This window comes from Rhamphochromis longiceps, linkage group LG5 (assembly GCF_057381845.1).
Source record: "Rhamphochromis longiceps isolate RC_006_pf linkage group LG5, R_longiceps_female_GT1.1, whole genome shotgun sequence".
NCBI lineage: Eukaryota > Metazoa > Chordata > Actinopteri > Cichliformes > Cichlidae > Rhamphochromis > Rhamphochromis longiceps.
In genome coordinates this window covers 42,941,804-42,965,987 of record NC_140561.1, presented here as the reverse complement: position 1 = coordinate 42,965,987, position 24,184 = coordinate 42,941,804, and positions in this window count along the sequence as shown.

Genomic DNA, 24,184 nt, shown 5'->3' with positions numbered 1-24,184 from the left:
GTTTTAAGGTAAGTATGGTTTCTTTTTTTCTTTTTTCTCTTTTTAGGTTCTATTTACAAGTTGAATTTAACCCCCCCCTGGTTAGGGTTAGGGTTAAGGCAGGCAGGGGCATCTCCCACCCCCACGAGGCACGGGCAGAGTTAGGAGTGTGAGGAAAACAGGCCCACAAGGAGCCTGACAGGCACTGACCATCGTGGGGGCCGAGGGTTCTTGCCGGGAGGTGGAGACCCTGCCCGGGTGGTCCAAAAATTGCCCATATCTTGGGTTACAGGTAAGGCCATGGGCCGTCGCGACGTTTCGGCTGGAGTAAGCCTTCTTCAGACTGGCCCACAGCGTTCTCAGCAGGTAAGTGTGCTTCAGTGTTCCTTTTATTTAGGTTTTAAGGTAAGTATGTTCTTTCTTTTCTCTTTTTTAGGTTTTAAGGTAAGTATGGTTTCTTTTTTTCTTTTTTCTCTTTTTAGGTTCTATTTACAAGTTGAATTTAACCCCCCCCTGGTTAGGGTTAGGGTTAAGGCAGGCAGGGGCATCTCCCACCCCCACGAGGCACGGGCAGAGTTAGGAGTGTGAGGAAAACAGGCCCACAAGGAGCCTGACAGGCACTGACCATCGTGGGGGCCGAGGGTTCTTGCCGGGAGGTGGAGACCCTGCCCGGGTGGTCCAAAAATTGCCCATATCTTGGGTTACAGGTAAGGCCATGGGCCGTCGCGACGTTTCGGCTGGAGTAAGCCTTCTTCAGACTGGCCCACAGCGTTCTCAGCAGGTAAGTGTGCTTCAGTGTTCCTTTTATTTAGGTTTTAAGGTAAGTATGTTCTTTCTTTTCTCTTTTTTAGGTTTTAAGGTAAGTATGGTTTCTTTTTTTCTTTTTTCTCTTTTTAGGTTCTATTTACAAGTTGAATTTAACCCCCCCCTGGTTAGGGTTAGGGTTAAGGCAGGCAGGGGCATCTCCCACCCCCACGAGGCACGGGCAGAGTTAGGAGTGTGAGGAAAACAGGCCCACAAGGAGCCTGACAGGCACTGACCATCGTGGGGGCCGAGGGTTCTTGCCGGGAGGTGGAGACCCTGCCCGGGTGGTCCAAAAATTGCCCATATCTTGGGTTACAGGTAAGGCCATGGGCCGTCGCGACGTTTCGGCTGGAGTAAGCCTTCTTCAGACTGGCCCACAGCGTTCTCAGCAGGTAAGTGTGCTTCAGTGTTCCTTTTATTTAGGTTTTAAGGTAAGTATGTTCTTTCTTTTCTCTTTTTTAGGTTTTAAGGTAAGTATGGTTTCTTTTTTTCTTTTTTCTCTTTTTAGGTTCTATTTACAAGTTGAATTTAACCCCCCCCTGGTTAGGGTTAGGGTTAAGGCAGGCAGGGGCATCTCCCACCCCCACGAGGCACGGGCAGAGTTAGGAGTGTGAGGAAAACAGGCCCACAAGGAGCCTGACAGGCACTGACCATCGTGGGGGCCGAGGGTTCTTGCCGGGAGGTGGAGACCCTGCCCGGGTGGTCCAAAAATTGCCCATATCTTGGGTTACAGGTAAGGCCATGGGCCGTCGCGACGTTTCGGCTGGAGTAAGCCTTCTTCAGACTGGCCCACAGCGTTCTCAGCAGGTAAGTGTGCTTCAGTGTTCCTTTTATTTAGGTTTTAAGGTAAGTATGTTCTTTCTTTTCTCTTTTTTAGGTTTTAAGGTAAGTATGGTTTCTTTTTTTCTTTTTTCTCTTTTTAGGTTCTATTTACAAGTTGAATTTAACCCCCCCCTGGTTAGGGTTAGGGTTAAGGCAGGCAGGGGCATCTCCCACCCCCACGAGGCACGGGCAGAGTTAGGAGTGTGAGGAAAACAGGCCCACAAGGAGCCTGACAGGCACTGACCATCGTGGGGGCCGAGGGTTCTTGCCGGGAGGTGGAGACCCTGCCCGGGTGGTCCAAAAATTGCCCATATCTTGGGTTACAGGTAAGGCCATGGGCCGTCGCGACGTTTCGGCTGGAGTAAGCCTTCTTCAGACTGGCCCACAGCGTTCTCAGCAGGTAAGTGTGCTTCAGTGTTCCTTTTATTTAGGTTTTAAGGTAAGTATGTTCTTTCTTTTCTCTTTTTTAGGTTTTAAGGTAAGTATGGTTTCTTTTTTTCTTTTTTCTCTTTTTAGGTTCTATTTACAAGTTGAATTTAACCCCCCCCTGGTTAGGGTTAGGGTTAAGGCAGGCAGGGGCATCTCCCACCCCCACGAGGCACGGGCAGAGTTAGGAGTGTGAGGAAAACAGGCCCACAAGGAGCCTGACAGGCACTGACCATCGTGGGGGCCGAGGGTTCTTGCCGGGAGGTGGAGACCCTGCCCGGGTGGTCCAAAAATTGCCCATATCTTGGGTTACAGGTAAGGCCATGGGCCGTCGCGACGTTTCGGCTGGAGTAAGCCTTCTTCAGACTGGCCCACAGCGTTCTCAGCAGGTAAGTGTGCTTCAGTGTTCCTTTTATTTAGGTTTTAAGGTAAGTATGTTCTTTCTTTTCTCTTTTTTAGGTTTTAAGGTAAGTATGGTTTCTTTTTTTCTTTTTTCTCTTTTTAGGTTCTATTTACAAGTTGAATTTAACCCCCCCCTGGTTAGGGTTAGGGTTAAGGCAGGCAGGGGCATCTCCCACCCCCACGAGGCACGGGCAGAGTTAGGAGTGTGAGGAAAACAGGCCCACAAGGAGCCTGACAGGCACTGACCATCGTGGGGGCCGAGGGTTCTTGCCGGGAGGTGGAGACCCTGCCCGGGTGGTCCAAAAATTGCCCATATCTTGGGTTACAGGTAAGGCCATGGGCCGTCGCGACGTTTCGGCTGGAGTAAGCCTTCTTCAGACTGGCCCACAGCGTTCTCAGCAGGTAAGTGTGCTTCAGTGTTCCTTTTATTTAGGTTTTAAGGTAAGTATGTTCTTTCTTTTCTCTTTTTTAGGTTTTAAGGTAAGTATGGTTTCTTTTTTTCTTTTTTCTCTTTTTAGGTTCTATTTACAAGTTGAATTTAACCCCCCCCTGGTTAGGGTTAGGGTTAAGGCAGGCAGGGGCATCTCCCACCCCCACGAGGCACGGGCAGAGTTAGGAGTGTGAGGAAAACAGGCCCACAAGGAGCCTGACAGGCACTGACCATCGTGGGGGCCGAGGGTTCTTGCCGGGAGGTGGAGACCCTGCCCGGGTGGTCCAAAAATTGCCCATATCTTGGGTTACAGGTAAGGCCATGGGCCGTCGCGACGTTTCGGCTGGAGTAAGCCTTCTTCAGACTGGCCCACAGCGTTCTCAGCAGGTAAGTGTGCTTCAGTGTTCCTTTTATTTAGGTTTTAAGGTAAGTATGTTCTTTCTTTTCTCTTTTTTAGGTTTTAAGGTAAGTATGGTTTCTTTTTTTCTTTTTTCTCTTTTTAGGTTCTATTTACAAGTTGAATTTAACCCCCCCCTGGTTAGGGTTAGGGTTAAGGCAGGCAGGGGCATCTCCCACCCCCACGAGGCACGGGCAGAGTTAGGAGTGTGAGGAAAACAGGCCCACAAGGAGCCTGACAGGCACTGACCATCGTGGGGGCCGAGGGTTCTTGCCGGGAGGTGGAGACCCTGCCCGGGTGGTCCAAAAATTGCCCATATCTTGGGTTACAGGTAAGGCCATGGGCCGTCGCGACGTTTCGGCTGGAGTAAGCCTTCTTCAGACTGGCCCACAGCGTTCTCAGCAGGTAAGTGTGCTTCAGTGTTCCTTTTATTTAGGTTTTAAGGTAAGTATGTTCTTTCTTTTCTCTTTTTTAGGTTTTAAGGTAAGTATGGTTTCTTTTTTTCTTTTTTCTCTTTTTAGGTTCTATTTACAAGTTGAATTTAACCCCCCCCTGGTTAGGGTTAGGGTTAAGGCAGGCAGGGGCATCTCCCACCCCCACGAGGCACGGGCAGAGTTAGGAGTGTGAGGAAAACAGGCCCACAAGGAGCCTGACAGGCACTGACCATCGTGGGGGCCGAGGGTTCTTGCCGGGAGGTGGAGACCCTGCCCGGGTGGTCCAAAAATTGCCCATATCTTGGGTTACAGGTAAGGCCATGGGCCGTCGCGACGTTTCGGCTGGAGTAAGCCTTCTTCAGACTGGCCCACAGCGTTCTCAGCAGGTAAGTGTGCTTCAGTGTTCCTTTTATTTAGGTTTTAAGGTAAGTATGTTCTTTCTTTTCTCTTTTTTAGGTTTTAAGGTAAGTATGGTTTCTTTTTTTCTTTTTTCTCTTTTTAGGTTCTATTTACAAGTTGAATTTAACCCCCCCCTGGTTAGGGTTAGGGTTAAGGCAGGCAGGGGCATCTCCCACCCCCACGAGGCACGGGCAGAGTTAGGAGTGTGAGGAAAACAGGCCCACAAGGAGCCTGACAGGCACTGACCATCGTGGGGGCCGAGGGTTCTTGCCGGGAGGTGGAGACCCTGCCCGGGTGGTCCAAAAATTGCCCATATCTTGGGTTACAGGTAAGGCCATGGGCCGTCGCGACGTTTCGGCTGGAGTAAGCCTTCTTCAGACTGGCCCACAGCGTTCTCAGCAGGTAAGTGTGCTTCAGTGTTCCTTTTATTTAGGTTTTAAGGTAAGTATGTTCTTTCTTTTCTCTTTTTTAGGTTTTAAGGTAAGTATGGTTTCTTTTTTTCTTTTTTCTCTTTTTAGGTTCTATTTACAAGTTGAATTTAACCCCCCCCTGGTTAGGGTTAGGGTTAAGGCAGGCAGGGGCATCTCCCACCCCCACGAGGCACGGGCAGAGTTAGGAGTGTGAGGAAAACAGGCCCACAAGGAGCCTGACAGGCACTGACCATCGTGGGGGCCGAGGGTTCTTGCCGGGAGGTGGAGACCCTGCCCGGGTGGTCCAAAAATTGCCCATATCTTGGGTTACAGGTAAGGCCATGGGCCGTCGCGACGTTTCGGCTGGAGTAAGCCTTCTTCAGACTGGCCCACAGCGTTCTCAGCAGGTAAGTGTGCTTCAGTGTTCCTTTTATTTAGGTTTTAAGGTAAGTATGTTCTTTCTTTTCTCTTTTTTAGGTTTTAAGGTAAGTATGGTTTCTTTTTTTCTTTTTTCTCTTTTTAGGTTCTATTTACAAGTTGAATTTAACCCCCCCCTGGTTAGGGTTAGGGTTAAGGCAGGCAGGGGCATCTCCCACCCCCACGAGGCACGGGCAGAGTTAGGAGTGTGAGGAAAACAGGCCCACAAGGAGCCTGACAGGCACTGACCATCGTGGGGGCCGAGGGTTCTTGCCGGGAGGTGGAGACCCTGCCCGGGTGGTCCAAAAATTGCCCATATCTTGGGTTACAGGTAAGGCCATGGGCCGTCGCGACGTTTCGGCTGGAGTAAGCCTTCTTCAGACTGGCCCACAGCGTTCTCAGCAGGTAAGTGTGCTTCAGTGTTCCTTTTATTTAGGTTTTAAGGTAAGTATGTTCTTTCTTTTCTCTTTTTTAGGTTTTAAGGTAAGTATGGTTTCTTTTTTTCTTTTTTCTCTTTTTAGGTTCTATTTACAAGTTGAATTTAACCCCCCCCTGGTTAGGGTTAGGGTTAAGGCAGGCAGGGGCATCTCCCACCCCCACGAGGCACGGGCAGAGTTAGGAGTGTGAGGAAAACAGGCCCACAAGGAGCCTGACAGGCACTGACCATCGTGGGGGCCGAGGGTTCTTGCCGGGAGGTGGAGACCCTGCCCGGGTGGTCCAAAAATTGCCCATATCTTGGGTTACAGGTAAGGCCATGGGCCGTCGCGACGTTTCGGCTGGAGTAAGCCTTCTTCAGACTGGCCCACAGCGTTCTCAGCAGGTAAGTGTGCTTCAGTGTTCCTTTTATTTAGGTTTTAAGGTAAGTATGTTCTTTCTTTTCTCTTTTTTAGGTTTTAAGGTAAGTATGGTTTCTTTTTTTCTTTTTTCTCTTTTTAGGTTCTATTTACAAGTTGAATTTAACCCCCCCCTGGTTAGGGTTAGGGTTAAGGCAGGCAGGGGCATCTCCCACCCCCACGAGGCACGGGCAGAGTTAGGAGTGTGAGGAAAACAGGCCCACAAGGAGCCTGACAGGCACTGACCATCGTGGGGGCCGAGGGTTCTTGCCGGGAGGTGGAGACCCTGCCCGGGTGGTCCAAAAATTGCCCATATCTTGGGTTACAGGTAAGGCCATGGGCCGTCGCGACGTTTCGGCTGGAGTAAGCCTTCTTCAGACTGGCCCACAGCGTTCTCAGCAGGTAAGTGTGCTTCAGTGTTCCTTTTATTTAGGTTTTAAGGTAAGTATGTTCTTTCTTTTCTCTTTTTTAGGTTTTAAGGTAAGTATGGTTTCTTTTTTTCTTTTTTCTCTTTTTAGGTTCTATTTACAAGTTGAATTTAACCCCCCCCTGGTTAGGGTTAGGGTTAAGGCAGGCAGGGGCATCTCCCACCCCCACGAGGCACGGGCAGAGTTAGGAGTGTGAGGAAAACAGGCCCACAAGGAGCCTGACAGGCACTGACCATCGTGGGGGCCGAGGGTTCTTGCCGGGAGGTGGAGACCCTGCCCGGGTGGTCCAAAAATTGCCCATATCTTGGGTTACAGGTAAGGCCATGGGCCGTCGCGACGTTTCGGCTGGAGTAAGCCTTCTTCAGACTGGCCCACAGCGTTCTCAGCAGGTAAGTGTGCTTCAGTGTTCCTTTTATTTAGGTTTTAAGGTAAGTATGTTCTTTCTTTTCTCTTTTTTAGGTTTTAAGGTAAGTATGGTTTCTTTTTTTCTTTTTTCTCTTTTTAGGTTCTATTTACAAGTTGAATTTAACCCCCCCCTGGTTAGGGTTAGGGTTAAGGCAGGCAGGGGCATCTCCCACCCCCACGAGGCACGGGCAGAGTTAGGAGTGTGAGGAAAACAGGCCCACAAGGAGCCTGACAGGCACTGACCATCGTGGGGGCCGAGGGTTCTTGCCGGGAGGTGGAGACCCTGCCCGGGTGGTCCAAAAATTGCCCATATCTTGGGTTACAGGTAAGGCCATGGGCCGTCGCGACGTTTCGGCTGGAGTAAGCCTTCTTCAGACTGGCCCACAGCGTTCTCAGCAGGTAAGTGTGCTTCAGTGTTCCTTTTATTTAGGTTTTAAGGTAAGTATGTTCTTTCTTTTCTCTTTTTTAGGTTTTAAGGTAAGTATGGTTTCTTTTTTTCTTTTTTCTCTTTTTAGGTTCTATTTACAAGTTGAATTTAACCCCCCCCTGGTTAGGGTTAGGGTTAAGGCAGGCAGGGGCATCTCCCACCCCCACGAGGCACGGGCAGAGTTAGGAGTGTGAGGAAAACAGGCCCACAAGGAGCCTGACAGGCACTGACCATCGTGGGGGCCGAGGGTTCTTGCCGGGAGGTGGAGACCCTGCCCGGGTGGTCCAAAAATTGCCCATATCTTGGGTTACAGGTAAGGCCATGGGCCGTCGCGACGTTTCGGCTGGAGTAAGCCTTCTTCAGACTGGCCCACAGCGTTCTCAGCAGGTAAGTGTGCTTCAGTGTTCCTTTTATTTAGGTTTTAAGGTAAGTATGTTCTTTCTTTTCTCTTTTTTAGGTTTTAAGGTAAGTATGGTTTCTTTTTTTCTTTTTTCTCTTTTTAGGTTCTATTTACAAGTTGAATTTAACCCCCCCCTGGTTAGGGTTAGGGTTAAGGCAGGCAGGGGCATCTCCCACCCCCACGAGGCACGGGCAGAGTTAGGAGTGTGAGGAAAACAGGCCCACAAGGAGCCTGACAGGCACTGACCATCGTGGGGGCCGAGGGTTCTTGCCGGGAGGTGGAGACCCTGCCCGGGTGGTCCAAAAATTGCCCATATCTTGGGTTACAGGTAAGGCCATGGGCCGTCGCGACGTTTCGGCTGGAGTAAGCCTTCTTCAGACTGGCCCACAGCGTTCTCAGCAGGTAAGTGTGCTTCAGTGTTCCTTTTATTTAGGTTTTAAGGTAAGTATGTTCTTTCTTTTCTCTTTTTTAGGTTTTAAGGTAAGTATGGTTTCTTTTTTTCTTTTTTCTCTTTTTAGGTTCTATTTACAAGTTGAATTTAACCCCCCCCTGGTTAGGGTTAGGGTTAAGGCAGGCAGGGGCATCTCCCACCCCCACGAGGCACGGGCAGAGTTAGGAGTGTGAGGAAAACAGGCCCACAAGGAGCCTGACAGGCACTGACCATCGTGGGGGCCGAGGGTTCTTGCCGGGAGGTGGAGACCCTGCCCGGGTGGTCCAAAAATTGCCCATATCTTGGGTTACAGGTAAGGCCATGGGCCGTCGCGACGTTTCGGCTGGAGTAAGCCTTCTTCAGACTGGCCCACAGCGTTCTCAGCAGGTAAGTGTGCTTCAGTGTTCCTTTTATTTAGGTTTTAAGGTAAGTATGTTCTTTCTTTTCTCTTTTTTAGGTTTTAAGGTAAGTATGGTTTCTTTTTTTCTTTTTTCTCTTTTTAGGTTCTATTTACAAGTTGAATTTAACCCCCCCCTGGTTAGGGTTAGGGTTAAGGCAGGCAGGGGCATCTCCCACCCCCACGAGGCACGGGCAGAGTTAGGAGTGTGAGGAAAACAGGCCCACAAGGAGCCTGACAGGCACTGACCATCGTGGGGGCCGAGGGTTCTTGCCGGGAGGTGGAGACCCTGCCCGGGTGGTCCAAAAATTGCCCATATCTTGGGTTACAGGTAAGGCCATGGGCCGTCGCGACGTTTCGGCTGGAGTAAGCCTTCTTCAGACTGGCCCACAGCGTTCTCAGCAGGTAAGTGTGCTTCAGTGTTCCTTTTATTTAGGTTTTAAGGTAAGTATGTTCTTTCTTTTCTCTTTTTTAGGTTTTAAGGTAAGTATGGTTTCTTTTTTTCTTTTTTCTCTTTTTAGGTTCTATTTACAAGTTGAATTTAACCCCCCCCTGGTTAGGGTTAGGGTTAAGGCAGGCAGGGGCATCTCCCACCCCCACGAGGCACGGGCAGAGTTAGGAGTGTGAGGAAAACAGGCCCACAAGGAGCCTGACAGGCACTGACCATCGTGGGGGCCGAGGGTTCTTGCCGGGAGGTGGAGACCCTGCCCGGGTGGTCCAAAAATTGCCCATATCTTGGGTTACAGGTAAGGCCATGGGCCGTCGCGACGTTTCGGCTGGAGTAAGCCTTCTTCAGACTGGCCCACAGCGTTCTCAGCAGGTAAGTGTGCTTCAGTGTTCCTTTTATTTAGGTTTTAAGGTAAGTATGTTCTTTCTTTTCTCTTTTTTAGGTTTTAAGGTAAGTATGGTTTCTTTTTTTCTTTTTTCTCTTTTTAGGTTCTATTTACAAGTTGAATTTAACCCCCCCCTGGTTAGGGTTAGGGTTAAGGCAGGCAGGGGCATCTCCCACCCCCACGAGGCACGGGCAGAGTTAGGAGTGTGAGGAAAACAGGCCCACAAGGAGCCTGACAGGCACTGACCATCGTGGGGGCCGAGGGTTCTTGCCGGGAGGTGGAGACCCTGCCCGGGTGGTCCAAAAATTGCCCATATCTTGGGTTACAGGTAAGGCCATGGGCCGTCGCGACGTTTCGGCTGGAGTAAGCCTTCTTCAGACTGGCCCACAGCGTTCTCAGCAGGTAAGTGTGCTTCAGTGTTCCTTTTATTTAGGTTTTAAGGTAAGTATGTTCTTTCTTTTCTCTTTTTTAGGTTTTAAGGTAAGTATGGTTTCTTTTTTTCTTTTTTCTCTTTTTAGGTTCTATTTACAAGTTGAATTTAACCCCCCCCTGGTTAGGGTTAGGGTTAAGGCAGGCAGGGGCATCTCCCACCCCCACGAGGCACGGGCAGAGTTAGGAGTGTGAGGAAAACAGGCCCACAAGGAGCCTGACAGGCACTGACCATCGTGGGGGCCGAGGGTTCTTGCCGGGAGGTGGAGACCCTGCCCGGGTGGTCCAAAAATTGCCCATATCTTGGGTTACAGGTAAGGCCATGGGCCGTCGCGACGTTTCGGCTGGAGTAAGCCTTCTTCAGACTGGCCCACAGCGTTCTCAGCAGGTAAGTGTGCTTCAGTGTTCCTTTTATTTAGGTTTTAAGGTAAGTATGTTCTTTCTTTTCTCTTTTTTAGGTTTTAAGGTAAGTATGGTTTCTTTTTTTCTTTTTTCTCTTTTTAGGTTCTATTTACAAGTTGAATTTAACCCCCCCCTGGTTAGGGTTAGGGTTAAGGCAGGCAGGGGCATCTCCCACCCCCACGAGGCACGGGCAGAGTTAGGAGTGTGAGGAAAACAGGCCCACAAGGAGCCTGACAGGCACTGACCATCGTGGGGGCCGAGGGTTCTTGCCGGGAGGTGGAGACCCTGCCCGGGTGGTCCAAAAATTGCCCATATCTTGGGTTACAGGTAAGGCCATGGGCCGTCGCGACGTTTCGGCTGGAGTAAGCCTTCTTCAGACTGGCCCACAGCGTTCTCAGCAGGTAAGTGTGCTTCAGTGTTCCTTTTATTTAGGTTTTAAGGTAAGTATGTTCTTTCTTTTCTCTTTTTTAGGTTTTAAGGTAAGTATGGTTTCTTTTTTTCTTTTTTCTCTTTTTAGGTTCTATTTACAAGTTGAATTTAACCCCCCCCTGGTTAGGGTTAGGGTTAAGGCAGGCAGGGGCATCTCCCACCCCCACGAGGCACGGGCAGAGTTAGGAGTGTGAGGAAAACAGGCCCACAAGGAGCCTGACAGGCACTGACCATCGTGGGGGCCGAGGGTTCTTGCCGGGAGGTGGAGACCCTGCCCGGGTGGTCCAAAAATTGCCCATATCTTGGGTTACAGGTAAGGCCATGGGCCGTCGCGACGTTTCGGCTGGAGTAAGCCTTCTTCAGACTGGCCCACAGCGTTCTCAGCAGGTAAGTGTGCTTCAGTGTTCCTTTTATTTAGGTTTTAAGGTAAGTATGTTCTTTCTTTTCTCTTTTTTAGGTTTTAAGGTAAGTATGGTTTCTTTTTTTCTTTTTTCTCTTTTTAGGTTCTATTTACAAGTTGAATTTAACCCCCCCCTGGTTAGGGTTAGGGTTAAGGCAGGCAGGGGCATCTCCCACCCCCACGAGGCACGGGCAGAGTTAGGAGTGTGAGGAAAACAGGCCCACAAGGAGCCTGACAGGCACTGACCATCGTGGGGGCCGAGGGTTCTTGCCGGGAGGTGGAGACCCTGCCCGGGTGGTCCAAAAATTGCCCATATCTTGGGTTACAGGTAAGGCCATGGGCCGTCGCGACGTTTCGGCTGGAGTAAGCCTTCTTCAGACTGGCCCACAGCGTTCTCAGCAGGTAAGTGTGCTTCAGTGTTCCTTTTATTTAGGTTTTAAGGTAAGTATGTTCTTTCTTTTCTCTTTTTTAGGTTTTAAGGTAAGTATGGTTTCTTTTTTTCTTTTTTCTCTTTTTAGGTTCTATTTACAAGTTGAATTTAACCCCCCCCTGGTTAGGGTTAGGGTTAAGGCAGGCAGGGGCATCTCCCACCCCCACGAGGCACGGGCAGAGTTAGGAGTGTGAGGAAAACAGGCCCACAAGGAGCCTGACAGGCACTGACCATCGTGGGGGCCGAGGGTTCTTGCCGGGAGGTGGAGACCCTGCCCGGGTGGTCCAAAAATTGCCCATATCTTGGGTTACAGGTAAGGCCATGGGCCGTCGCGACGTTTCGGCTGGAGTAAGCCTTCTTCAGACTGGCCCACAGCGTTCTCAGCAGGTAAGTGTGCTTCAGTGTTCCTTTTATTTAGGTTTTAAGGTAAGTATGTTCTTTCTTTTCTCTTTTTTAGGTTTTAAGGTAAGTATGGTTTCTTTTTTTCTTTTTTCTCTTTTTAGGTTCTATTTACAAGTTGAATTTAACCCCCCCCTGGTTAGGGTTAGGGTTAAGGCAGGCAGGGGCATCTCCCACCCCCACGAGGCACGGGCAGAGTTAGGAGTGTGAGGAAAACAGGCCCACAAGGAGCCTGACAGGCACTGACCATCGTGGGGGCCGAGGGTTCTTGCCGGGAGGTGGAGACCCTGCCCGGGTGGTCCAAAAATTGCCCATATCTTGGGTTACAGGTAAGGCCATGGGCCGTCGCGACGTTTCGGCTGGAGTAAGCCTTCTTCAGACTGGCCCACAGCGTTCTCAGCAGGTAAGTGTGCTTCAGTGTTCCTTTTATTTAGGTTTTAAGGTAAGTATGTTCTTTCTTTTCTCTTTTTTAGGTTTTAAGGTAAGTATGGTTTCTTTTTTTCTTTTTTCTCTTTTTAGGTTCTATTTACAAGTTGAATTTAACCCCCCCCTGGTTAGGGTTAGGGTTAAGGCAGGCAGGGGCATCTCCCACCCCCACGAGGCACGGGCAGAGTTAGGAGTGTGAGGAAAACAGGCCCACAAGGAGCCTGACAGGCACTGACCATCGTGGGGGCCGAGGGTTCTTGCCGGGAGGTGGAGACCCTGCCCGGGTGGTCCAAAAATTGCCCATATCTTGGGTTACAGGTAAGGCCATGGGCCGTCGCGACGTTTCGGCTGGAGTAAGCCTTCTTCAGACTGGCCCACAGCGTTCTCAGCAGGTAAGTGTGCTTCAGTGTTCCTTTTATTTAGGTTTTAAGGTAAGTATGTTCTTTCTTTTCTCTTTTTTAGGTTTTAAGGTAAGTATGGTTTCTTTTTTTCTTTTTTCTCTTTTTAGGTTCTATTTACAAGTTGAATTTAACCCCCCCCTGGTTAGGGTTAGGGTTAAGGCAGGCAGGGGCATCTCCCACCCCCACGAGGCACGGGCAGAGTTAGGAGTGTGAGGAAAACAGGCCCACAAGGAGCCTGACAGGCACTGACCATCGTGGGGGCCGAGGGTTCTTGCCGGGAGGTGGAGACCCTGCCCGGGTGGTCCAAAAATTGCCCATATCTTGGGTTACAGGTAAGGCCATGGGCCGTCGCGACGTTTCGGCTGGAGTAAGCCTTCTTCAGACTGGCCCACAGCGTTCTCAGCAGGTAAGTGTGCTTCAGTGTTCCTTTTATTTAGGTTTTAAGGTAAGTATGTTCTTTCTTTTCTCTTTTTTAGGTTTTAAGGTAAGTATGGTTTCTTTTTTTCTTTTTTCTCTTTTTAGGTTCTATTTACAAGTTGAATTTAACCCCCCCCTGGTTAGGGTTAGGGTTAAGGCAGGCAGGGGCATCTCCCACCCCCACGAGGCACGGGCAGAGTTAGGAGTGTGAGGAAAACAGGCCCACAAGGAGCCTGACAGGCACTGACCATCGTGGGGGCCGAGGGTTCTTGCCGGGAGGTGGAGACCCTGCCCGGGTGGTCCAAAAATTGCCCATATCTTGGGTTACAGGTAAGGCCATGGGCCGTCGCGACGTTTCGGCTGGAGTAAGCCTTCTTCAGACTGGCCCACAGCGTTCTCAGCAGGTAAGTGTGCTTCAGTGTTCCTTTTATTTAGGTTTTAAGGTAAGTATGTTCTTTCTTTTCTCTTTTTTAGGTTTTAAGGTAAGTATGGTTTCTTTTTTTCTTTTTTCTCTTTTTAGGTTCTATTTACAAGTTGAATTTAACCCCCCCCTGGTTAGGGTTAGGGTTAAGGCAGGCAGGGGCATCTCCCACCCCCACGAGGCACGGGCAGAGTTAGGAGTGTGAGGAAAACAGGCCCACAAGGAGCCTGACAGGCACTGACCATCGTGGGGGCCGAGGGTTCTTGCCGGGAGGTGGAGACCCTGCCCGGGTGGTCCAAAAATTGCCCATATCTTGGGTTACAGGTAAGGCCATGGGCCGTCGCGACGTTTCGGCTGGAGTAAGCCTTCTTCAGACTGGCCCACAGCGTTCTCAGCAGGTAAGTGTGCTTCAGTGTTCCTTTTATTTAGGTTTTAAGGTAAGTATGTTCTTTCTTTTCTCTTTTTTAGGTTTTAAGGTAAGTATGGTTTCTTTTTTTCTTTTTTCTCTTTTTAGGTTCTATTTACAAGTTGAATTTAACCCCCCCCTGGTTAGGGTTAGGGTTAAGGCAGGCAGGGGCATCTCCCACCCCCACGAGGCACGGGCAGAGTTAGGAGTGTGAGGAAAACAGGCCCACAAGGAGCCTGACAGGCACTGACCATCGTGGGGGCCGAGGGTTCTTGCCGGGAGGTGGAGACCCTGCCCGGGTGGTCCAAAAATTGCCCATATCTTGGGTTACAGGTAAGGCCATGGGCCGTCGCGACGTTTCGGCTGGAGTAAGCCTTCTTCAGACTGGCCCACAGCGTTCTCAGCAGGTAAGTGTGCTTCAGTGTTCCTTTTATTTAGGTTTTAAGGTAAGTATGTTCTTTCTTTTCTCTTTTTTAGGTTTTAAGGTAAGTATGGTTTCTTTTTTTCTTTTTTCTCTTTTTAGGTTCTATTTACAAGTTGAATTTAACCCCCCCCTGGTTAGGGTTAGGGTTAAGGCAGGCAGGGGCATCTCCCACCCCCACGAGGCACGGGCAGAGTTAGGAGTGTGAGGAAAACAGGCCCACAAGGAGCCTGACAGGCACTGACCATCGTGGGGGCCGAGGGTTCTTGCCGGGAGGTGGAGACCCTGCCCGGGTGGTCCAAAAATTGCCCATATCTTGGGTTACAGGTAAGGCCATGGGCCGTCGCGACGTTTCGGCTGGAGTAAGCCTTCTTCAGACTGGCCCACAGCGTTCTCAGCAGGTAAGTGTGCTTCAGTGTTCCTTTTATTTAGGTTTTAAGGTAAGTATGTTCTTTCTTTTCTCTTTTTTAGGTTTTAAGGTAAGTATGGTTTCTTTTTTTCTTTTTTCTCTTTTTAGGTTCTATTTACAAGTTGAATTTAACCCCCCCCTGGTTAGGGTTAGGGTTAAGGCAGGCAGGGGCATCTCCCACCCCCACGAGGCACGGGCAGAGTTAGGAGTGTGAGGAAAACAGGCCCACAAGGAGCCTGACAGGCACTGACCATCGTGGGGGCCGAGGGTTCTTGCCGGGAGGTGGAGACCCTGCCCGGGTGGTCCAAAAATTGCCCATATCTTGGGTTACAGGTAAGGCCATGGGCCGTCGCGACGTTTCGGCTGGAGTAAGCCTTCTTCAGACTGGCCCACAGCGTTCTCAGCAGGTAAGTGTGCTTCAGTGTTCATTTTATTTAGGTTTTAAGGTAAGTATGTTCTTTCTTTTCTCTTTTTTAGGTTTTAAGGTAAGTATGGTTTCTTTTTTTTTTTCTTTTTTCTCTTTTTAGGTTCTATTTACAAGTTGAATTTAACCCCCCCCTGGTTAGGGTTAGGGTTAAGGCAGGCAGGGGCATCTCCCACCCCCACGAGGCACGGGCAGAGTTAGGAGTGTGAGGAAAACAGGCCCACAAGGAGCCTGACAGGCACTGACCATCGTGGGGGCCGAGGGTTCTTGCCGGGAGGTGGAGACCCTGCCCGGGTGGTCCAAAAATTGCCCATATCTTGGGTTACAGGTAAGGCCATGGGCCGTCGCGACGTTTCGGCTGGAGTAAGCCTTCTTCAGACTGGCCCACAGCGTTCTCAGCAGGTAAGTGTGCTTCAGTGTCCTTTTATTTAGGTTTTAAGGTAAGTATGTTCTTTCTTTTCTCTTTTTTAGGTTTTAAGGTAAGTATGGTTTCTTTTTTTCTTTTTTCTCTTTTTAGGTTCTATTTACAAGTTGAATTTAACCCCCCCCTGGTTAGGGTTAGGGTTAAGGCAGGCAGGGGCATCTCCCACCCCCACGAGGCACGGGCAGAGTTAGGAGTGTGAGGAAAACAGGCCCACAAGGAGCCTGACAGGCACTGACCATCGTGGGGGCCGAGGGTTCTTGCCGGGAGGTGGAGACCCTGCCCGGGTGGTCCAAAATTGCCCATATCTTGGGTTACAGGTAAGGCCATGGGCCGTCGCGACGTTTCGGCTGGAGTAAGCCTTCTTCAGACTGGCCCACAGCGTTCTCAGCAGGTAAGTGTGCTTCAGTGTTCCTTTTATTTAGGTTTTAAGGTAAGTATGTTCTTTCTTTTCTCTTTTTTAGGTTTTAAGGTAAGTATGGTTTCTTTTTTTCTTTTTTCTCTTTTTAGGTTCTATTTACAAGTTGAATTTAACCCCCCCCTGGTTAGGGTTAGGGTTAAGGCAGGCAGGGGCATCTCCCACCCCCACGAGGCACGGGCAGAGTTAGGAGTGTGAGGAAAACAGGCCCACAAGGAGCCTGACAGGCACTGACCATCGTGGGGGCCGAGGGTTCTTGCCGGGAGGTGGAGACCCTGCCCGGGTGGTCCAAAAATTGCCCATATCTTGGGTTACAGGTAAGGCCATGGGCCGTCGCGACGTTTCGGCTGGAGTAAGCCTTCTTCAGACTGGCCCACAGCGTTCTCAGCAGGTAAGTGTGCTTCAGTGTTCCTTTTATTTAGGTTTTAAGGTAAGTATGTTCTTTCTTTTCTCTTTTTTAGGTTTTAAGGTAAGTATGGTTTCTTTTTTTCTTTTTTCTCTTTTTAGGTTCTATTTACAAGTTGAATTTAACCCCCCCTGGTTAGGGTTAGGGTTAAGGCAGGCAGGGGCATCTCCCACCCCCACGAGGCACGGGCAGAGTTAGGAGTGTGAGGAAAACAGGCCCACAAGGAGCCTGACAGGCACTGACCATCGTGGGGGCCGAGGGTTCTTGCCGGGAGGTGGAGACCCTGCCCGGGTGGTCCAAAAAATGCCCATATCTTGGGTTACAGGTAAGGCCATGGGCCGTCGCGACGTTTCGGCTGGAGTAAGCCTTCTTCAGACTGGCCCACAGCGTTCTCAGCAGGTAAGTGTGCTTCAGTGTTCCTTTTATTTAGGTTTTAAGGTAAGTATGTTCTTTCTTTTCTCTTTTTTAGGTTTTAAGGTAAGTATGGTTTCTTTTTTTCTTTTTTCTCTTTTTAGGTTCTATTTACAAGTTGAATTTAACCCCCCCCTGGTTAGGGTTAGGGTTAAGGCAGGCAGGGGCATCTCCCACCCCCACGAGGCACGGGCAGAGTTAGGAGTGTGAGGAAAACAGGCCCACAAGGAGCCTGACAGGCACTGACCATCGTGGGGGCCGAGGGTTCTTGCCGGGAGGTGGAGACCCTGCCCGGGTGGTCCAAAAATTGCCCATATCTTGGGTTACAGGTAAGGCCATGGGCCGTCGCGACGTTTCGGCTGGAGTAAGCCTTCTTCAGACTGGCCCACAGCGTTCTCAGCAGGTAAGTGTGCTTCAGTGTTCCTTTTATTTAGGTTTTAAGGTAAGTATGTTCTTTCTTTTCTCTTTTTTAGGTTTTAAGGTAAGTATGGTTTCTTTTTTTCTTTTTTCTCTTTTTAGGTTCTATTTACAAGTTGAATTTAACCCCCCCCTGGTTAGGGTTAGGGTTAAGGCAGGCAGGGGCATCTCCCACCCCCACGAGGCACGGGCAGAGTTAGGAGTGTGAGGAAAACAGGCCCACAAGGAGCCTGACAGGCACTGACCATCGTGGGGGCCGAGGGTTCTTGCCGGGAGGTGGAGACCCTGCCCGGGTGGTCCAAAAATTGCCCATATCTTGGGTTACAGGTAAGGCCATGGGCCGTCGCGACGTTTCGGCTGGAGTAAGCCTTCTTCAGACTGGCCCACAGCGTTCTCAGCAGGTAAGTGTGCTTCAGTGTTCCTTTTATTTAGGTTTTAAGGTAAGTATGTTCTTTCTTTTCTCTTTTTTAGGTTTTAAGGTAAGTATGGTTTCTTTTTTTCTTTTTTCTCTTTTTAGGTTCTATTTACAAGTTGAATTTAACCCCCCCCTGGTTAGGGTTAGGGTTAAGGCAGGCAGGGGCATCTCCCACCCCCACGAGGCACGGGCAGAGTTAGGAGTGTGAGGAAAACAGGCCCACAAGGAGCCTGACAGGCACTGACCATCGTGGGGGCCGAGGGTTCTTGCCGGGAGGTGGAGACCCTGCCCGGGTGGTCCAAAAATTGCCCATATCTTGGGTTACAGGTAAGGCCATGGGCCGTCGCGACGTTTCGGCTGGAGTAAGCCTTCTTCAGACTGGCCCACAGCGTTCTCAGCAGGTAAGTGTGCTTCAGTGTTCCTTTTATTTAGGTTTTAAGGTAAGTATGTTCTTTCTTTTCTCTTTTTTAGGTTTTAAGGTAAGTATGGTTTCTTTTTTTCTTTTTTCTCTTTTTAGGTTCTATTTACAAGTTGAATTTAACCCCCCCCTGGTTAGGGTTAGGGTTAAGGCAGGCAGGGGCATCTCCCACCCCCACGAGGCACGGGCAGAGTTAGGAGTGTGAGGAAAACAGGCCCACAAGGAGCCTGACAGGCACTGACCATCGTGGGGGCCGAGGGTTCTTGCCGGGAGGTGGAGACCCTGCCCGGGTGGTCCAAAAATTGCCCATATCTTGGGTTACAGGTAAGGCCATGGGCCGTCGCGACGTTTCGGCTGGAGTAAGCCTTCTTCAGACTGGCCCACAGCGTTCTCAGCAGGTAAGTGTGCTTCAGTGTTCCTTTTATTTAGGTTTTAAGGTAAGTATGTTCTTTCTTTTCTCTTTTTTAGGTTTTAAGGTAAGTATGGTTTCTTTTTTTCTTTTTTCTCTTTTTAGGTTCTATTTACAAGTTGAATTTAACCCCCCCCTGGTTAGGGTTAGGGTTAAGGCAGGCAGGGGCATCTCCCACCCCCACGAGGCACGGGCAGAGTTAGGAGTGTGAGGAAAACAGGCCCACAAGGAGCCTGACAGGCACTGACCATCGTGGGGGCCGAGGGTTCTTGCCGGGAGGTGGAGACCCTGCCCGGGTGGTCCAAAAATTGCCCATATCTTGGGTTACAGGTAAGGCCATGGGCCGTCGCGACGTTTCGGCTGGAGTAAGCCTTCTTCAGACTGGCCCACAGCGTTCTCAGCAGGTAAGTGTGCTTCAGTGTTCCTTTTATTTAGGTTTTAAGGTAAGTATGTTCTTTCTTTTCTCTTTTTTAGGTTTTAAGGTAAGTATGGTTTCTTTTTTTCTTTTTTCTCTTTTTAGGTTCTATTTACAAGTTGAATTTAACCCCCCCCTGGTTAGGGTTAGGGTTAAGGCAGGCAGGGGCATCTCCCACCCCCACGAGGCACGGGCAGAGTTAGGAGTGTGAGGAAAACAGGCCCACAAGGAGCCTGACAGGCACTGACCATCGTGGGGGCCGAGGGTTCTTGCCGGGAGGTGGAGACCCTGCCCGGGTGGTCCAAAAATTGCCCATATCTTGGGTTACAGGTAAGGCCATGGGCCGTCGCGACGTTTCGGCTGGAGTAAGCCTTCTTCAGACTGGCCCACAGCGTTCTCAGCAGGTAAGTGTGCTTCAGTGTTCCTTTTATTTAGGTTTTAAGGTAAGTATGTTCTTTCTTTTCTCTTTTTTAGGTTTTAAGGTAAGTATGGTTTCTTTTTTTCTTTTTTCTCTTTTTAGGTTCTATTTACAAGTTGAATTTAACCCCCCCTGGTTAGGGTTAGGGTTAAGGCAGGCAGGGGCATCTCCCACCCCCACGAGGCACGGGCAGAGTTAGGAGTGTGAGGAAAACAGGCCCACAAGGAGCCTGACAGGCACTGACCATCGTGGGGGCCGAGGGTTCTTGCCGGGAGGTGGAGACCCTGCCCGGGTGGTCCAAAATTGCCCATATCTTGGGTTACAGGTAAGGCCATGGGCCGTCGCGACGTTTCGGCTGGAGTAAGCCTTCTTCAGACTGGCCCACAGCGTTCTCAGCAGGTAAGTGTGCTTCAGTGTTCCTTTTATTTAGGTTTTAAGGTAAGTATGTTCTTTCTTTTCTCTTTTTTAGGTTTTAAGGTAAGTATGGTTTCTTTTTTTCTTTTTTCTCTTTTTAGGTTCTATTTACAAGTTGAATTTAACCCCCCCCTGGTTAGGGTTAGGGTTAAGGCAGGCAGGGGCATCTCCCACCCCACGAGGCACGGGCAGAGTTAGGAGTGTGAGGAAAACAGGCCCACAAGGAGCCTGACAGGCACTGACCATCGTGGGGGCCGAGGGTTCTTGCCGGGAGGTGGAGACCCTGCCCGGGTGGTCCAAAAATTGCCCATATCTTGGGTTACAGGTAAGGCCATGGGCCGTCGCGACGTTTCGGCTGGAGTAAGCCTTCTTCAGACTGGCCCACAGCGTTCTCAGCAGGTAAGTGTGCTTCAGTGTTCCTTTTATTTAGGTTTTAAGGTAAGTATGTTCTTTCTTTTCTCTTTTTTAGGTTTTAAGGTAAGTATGGTTTCTTTTTTTCTTTTTTCTCTTTTTAGGTTCTATTTACAAGTTGAATTTAACCCCCCCCTGGTTAGGGTTAGGGTTAAGGCAGGCAGGGGCATCTCCCACCCCCACGAGGCACGGGCAGAGTTAGGAGTGTGAGGAAAACAGGCCCACAAGGAGCCTGACAGGCACTGACCATCGTGGGGGCCGAGGGTTCTTGCCGGGAGGTGGAGACCCTGCCCGGGTGGTCCAAAAATTGCCCATATCTTGGGTTACAGGTAAGGCCATGGGCCGTCGCGACGTTTCGGCTGGAGTAAGCCTTCTTCAGACTGGCCCACAGCGTTCTCAGCAGGTAAGTGTGCTTCAGTGTTCCTTTTATTTAGGTTTTAAGGTAAGTATGTTCTTTCTTTTCTCTTTTTTAGGTTTTAAGGTAAGTATGGTTTCTTTTTTTCTTTTTTCTCTTTTTAGGTTCTATTTACAAGTTGAATTTAACCCCCCCCTGGTTAGGGTTAGGGTTAAGGCAGGCAGGGGCATCTCCCACCCCCACGAGGCACGGGCAGAGTTAGGAGTGTGAGGAAAACAGGCCCACAAGGAGCCTGACAGGCACTGACCATCGTGGGGGCCGAGGGTTCTTGCCGGGAGGTGGAGACCCTGCCCGGGTGGTCCAAAAAATTGCCCATATCTTGGGTTACAGGTAAGGCCATGGGCCGTCGCGACGTTTCGGCTGGAGTAAGCCTTCTTCAGACTGGCCCACAGCGTTCTCAGCAGGTAAGTGTGCTTCAGTGTTCCTTTTATTTAGGTTTTAAGGTAAGTATGTTCTTTCTTTTCTCTTTTTTAGGTTTTAAGGTAAGTATGGTTTCTTTTTTTCTTTTTTCTCTTTTTAGGTTCTATTTACAAGTTGAATTTAACCCCCCCCTGGTTAGGGTTAGGGTTAAGGCAGGCAGGGGCATCTCCCACCCCCACGAGGCACGGGCAGAGTTAGGAGTGTGAGGAAAACAGGCCCACAAGGAGCCTGACAGGCACTGACCATCGTGGGGGCCGAGGGTTCTTGCCGGGAGGTGGAGACCCTGCCCGGGTGGTCCAAAAATTGCCCATATCTTGGGTTACAGGTAAGGCCATGGGCCGTCGCGACGTTTCGGCTGGAGTAAGCCTTCTTCAGACTGGCCCACAGCGTTCTCAGCAGGTAAGTGTGCTTCAGTGTTCCTTTTATTTAGGTTTTAAGGTAAGTATGTTCTTTCTTTTCTCTTTTTTAGGTTTTAAGGTAAGTATGGTTTCTTTTTTTCTTTTTTCTCTTTTTAGGTTCTATTTACAAGTTGAATTTAACCCCCCCCTGGTTAGGGTTAGGGTTAAGGCAGGCAGGGGCATCTCCCACCCCCACGAGGCACGGGCAGAGTTAGGAGTGTGAGGAAAACAGGCCCACAAGGAGCCTGACAGGCACTGACCATCGTGGGGGCCGAGGGTTCTTGCCGGGAGGTGGAGACCCTGCCCGGGTGGTCCAAAAATTGCCCATATCTTGGGTTACAGGTAAGGCCATGGGCCGTCGCGACGTTTCGGCTGGAGTAAGCCTTCTTCAGACTGGCCCACAGCGTTCTCAGCAGGTAAGTGTGCTTCAGTGTTCCTTTTATTTAGGTTTTAAGGTAAGTATGTTCTTTCTTTTCTCTTTTTTAGGTTTTAAGGTAAGTATGGTTTCTTTTTTTCTTTTTTCTCTTTTTAGGTTCTATTTACAAGTTGAATTTAACCCCCCCCTGGTTAGGGTTAGGGTTAAGGCAGGCAGGGGCATCTCCCACCCCCACGAGGCACGGGCAGAGTTAGGAGTGTGAGGAAAACAGGCCCACAAGGAGCCTGACAGGCACTGACCATCGTGGGGGCCGAGGGTTCTTGCCGGGAGGTGGAGACCCTGCCCGGGTGGTCCAAAAATTGCCCATATCTTGGGTTACAGGTAAGGCCATGGGCCGTCGCGACGTTTCGGCTGGAGTAAGCCTTCTTCAGACTGGCCCACAGCGTTCTCAGCAGGTAAGTGTGCTTCAGTGTTCCTTTTATTTAGGTTTTAAGGTAAGTATGTTCTTTCTTTTCTCTTTTTTAGGTTTTAAGGTAAGTATGGTTTCTTTTTTTCTTTTTTCTCTTTTTAGGTTCTATTTACAAGTTGAATTTAACCCCCCCCTGGTTAGGGTTAGGGTTAAGGCAGGCAGGGGCATCTCCCACCCCCACGAGGCACGGGCAGAGTTAGGAGTGTGAGGAAAACAGGCCCACAAGGAGCCTGACAGGCACTGACCATCGTGGGGGCCGAGGGTTCTTGCCGGGAGGTGGAGACCCTGCCCGGGTGGTCCAAAAATTGCCCATATCTTGGGTTACAGGTAAGGCCATGGGCCGTCGCGACGTTTCGGCTGGAGTAAGCCTTCTTCAGACTGGCCCACAGCGTTCTCAGCAGGTAAGTGTGCTTCAGTGTTCCTTTTATTTAGGTTTTAAGGTAAGTATGTTCTTTCTTTTCTCTTTTTTAGGTTTTAAGGTAAGTATGGTTTCTTTTTTTCTTTTTTTCTCTTTTTAGGTTCTATTTACAAGTTGAATTTAACCCCCCCCTGGTTAGGGTTAGGGTTAAGGCAGGCAGGGGCATCTCCCACCCCCACGAGGCACGGGCAGAGTTAGGAGTGTGAGGAAAACAGGCCCACAAGGAGCCTGACAGGCACTGACCATCGTGGGGGCCGAGGGTTCTTGCCGGGAGGTGGAGACCCTGCCCGGGTGGTCCAAAAATTGCCCATATCTTGGGTTACAGGTAAGGCCATGGGCCGTCGCGACGTTTCGGCTGGAGTAAGCCTTCTTCAGACTGGCCCACAGCGTTCTCAGCAGGTAAGTGTGCTTCAGTGTTCCTTTTATTTAGGTTTTAAGGTAAGTATGTTCTTTCTTTTCTCTTTTTTAGGTTTTAAGGTAAGTATGGTTTCTTTTTTTCTTTTTTCTCTTTTTAGGTTCTATTTACAAGTTGAATTTAACCCCCCCCTGGTTAGGGTTAGGGTTAAGGCAGGCAGGGGCATCTCCCACCCCCCACGAGGCACGGGCAGAGTTAGGAGTGTGAGGAAAACAGGCCCACAAGGAGCCTGACAGGCACTGACCATCGTGGGGGCCGAGGGTTCTTGCCGGGAGGTGGAGACCCTGCCCGGGTGGTCCAAAAATTGCCCATATCTTGGGTTACAGGTAAGGCCATGGGCCGTCGCGACGTTTCGGCTGGAGTAAGCCTTCTTCAGACTGGCCCACAGCGTTCTCAGCAGGTAAGTGTGCTTCAGTGTTCCTTTTATTTAGGTTTTAAGGTAAGTATGTTCTTTCTTTTCTCTTTTTTAGGTTTTAAGGTAAGTATGGTTTCTTTTTTTCTTTTTTCTCTTTTTAGGTTCTATTTACAAGTTGAATTTAACCCCCCCCTGGTTAGGGTTAGGGTTAAGGCAGGCAGGGGCATCTCCCACCCCCACGAGGCACGGGCAGAGTTAGGAGTGTGAGGAAAACAGGCCCACAAGGAGCCTGACAGGCACTGACCATCGTGGGGGCCGAGGGTTCTTGCCGGGAGGTGGAGACCCTGCCCGGGTGGTCCAAAAATTGCCCATATCTTGGGTTACAGGTAAGGCCATGGGCCGTCGCGACGTTTCGGCTGGAGTAAGCCTTCTTCAGACTGGCCCACAGCGTTCTCAGCAGGTAAGTGTGCTTCAGTGTTCCTTTTATTTAGGTTTTAAGGTAAGTATGTTCTTTCTTTTCTCTTTTTTAGGTTTTAAGGTAAGTATGGTTTCTTTTTTTCTTTTTTCTCTTTTTAGGTTCTATTTACAAGTTGAATTTAACCCCCCCCTGGTTAGGGTTAGGGTTAAGGCAGGCAGGGGCATCTCCCACCCCCACGAGGCACGGGCAGAGTTAGGAGTGTGAGGAAAACAGGCCCACAAGGAGCCTGACAGGCACTGACCATCGTGGGGGCCGAGGGTTCTTGCCGGGAGGTGGAGACCCTGCCCGGGTGGTCCAAAAATTGCCCATATCTTGGGTTACAGGTAAGGCCATGGGCCGTCGCGACGTTTCGGCTGGAGTAAGCCTTCTTCAGACTGGCCCACAGCGTTCTCAGCAGGTAAGTGTGCTTCAGTGTTCCTTTTATTTAGGTTTTAAGGTAAGTATGTTCTTTCTTTTCTCTTTTTTAGGTTTTAAGGTAAGTATGGTTTCTTTTTTTCTTTTTTCTCTTTTTAGGTTCTATTTACAAGTTGAATTTAACCCCCCCCTGGTTAGGGTTAGGGTTAAGGCAGGCAGGGGCATC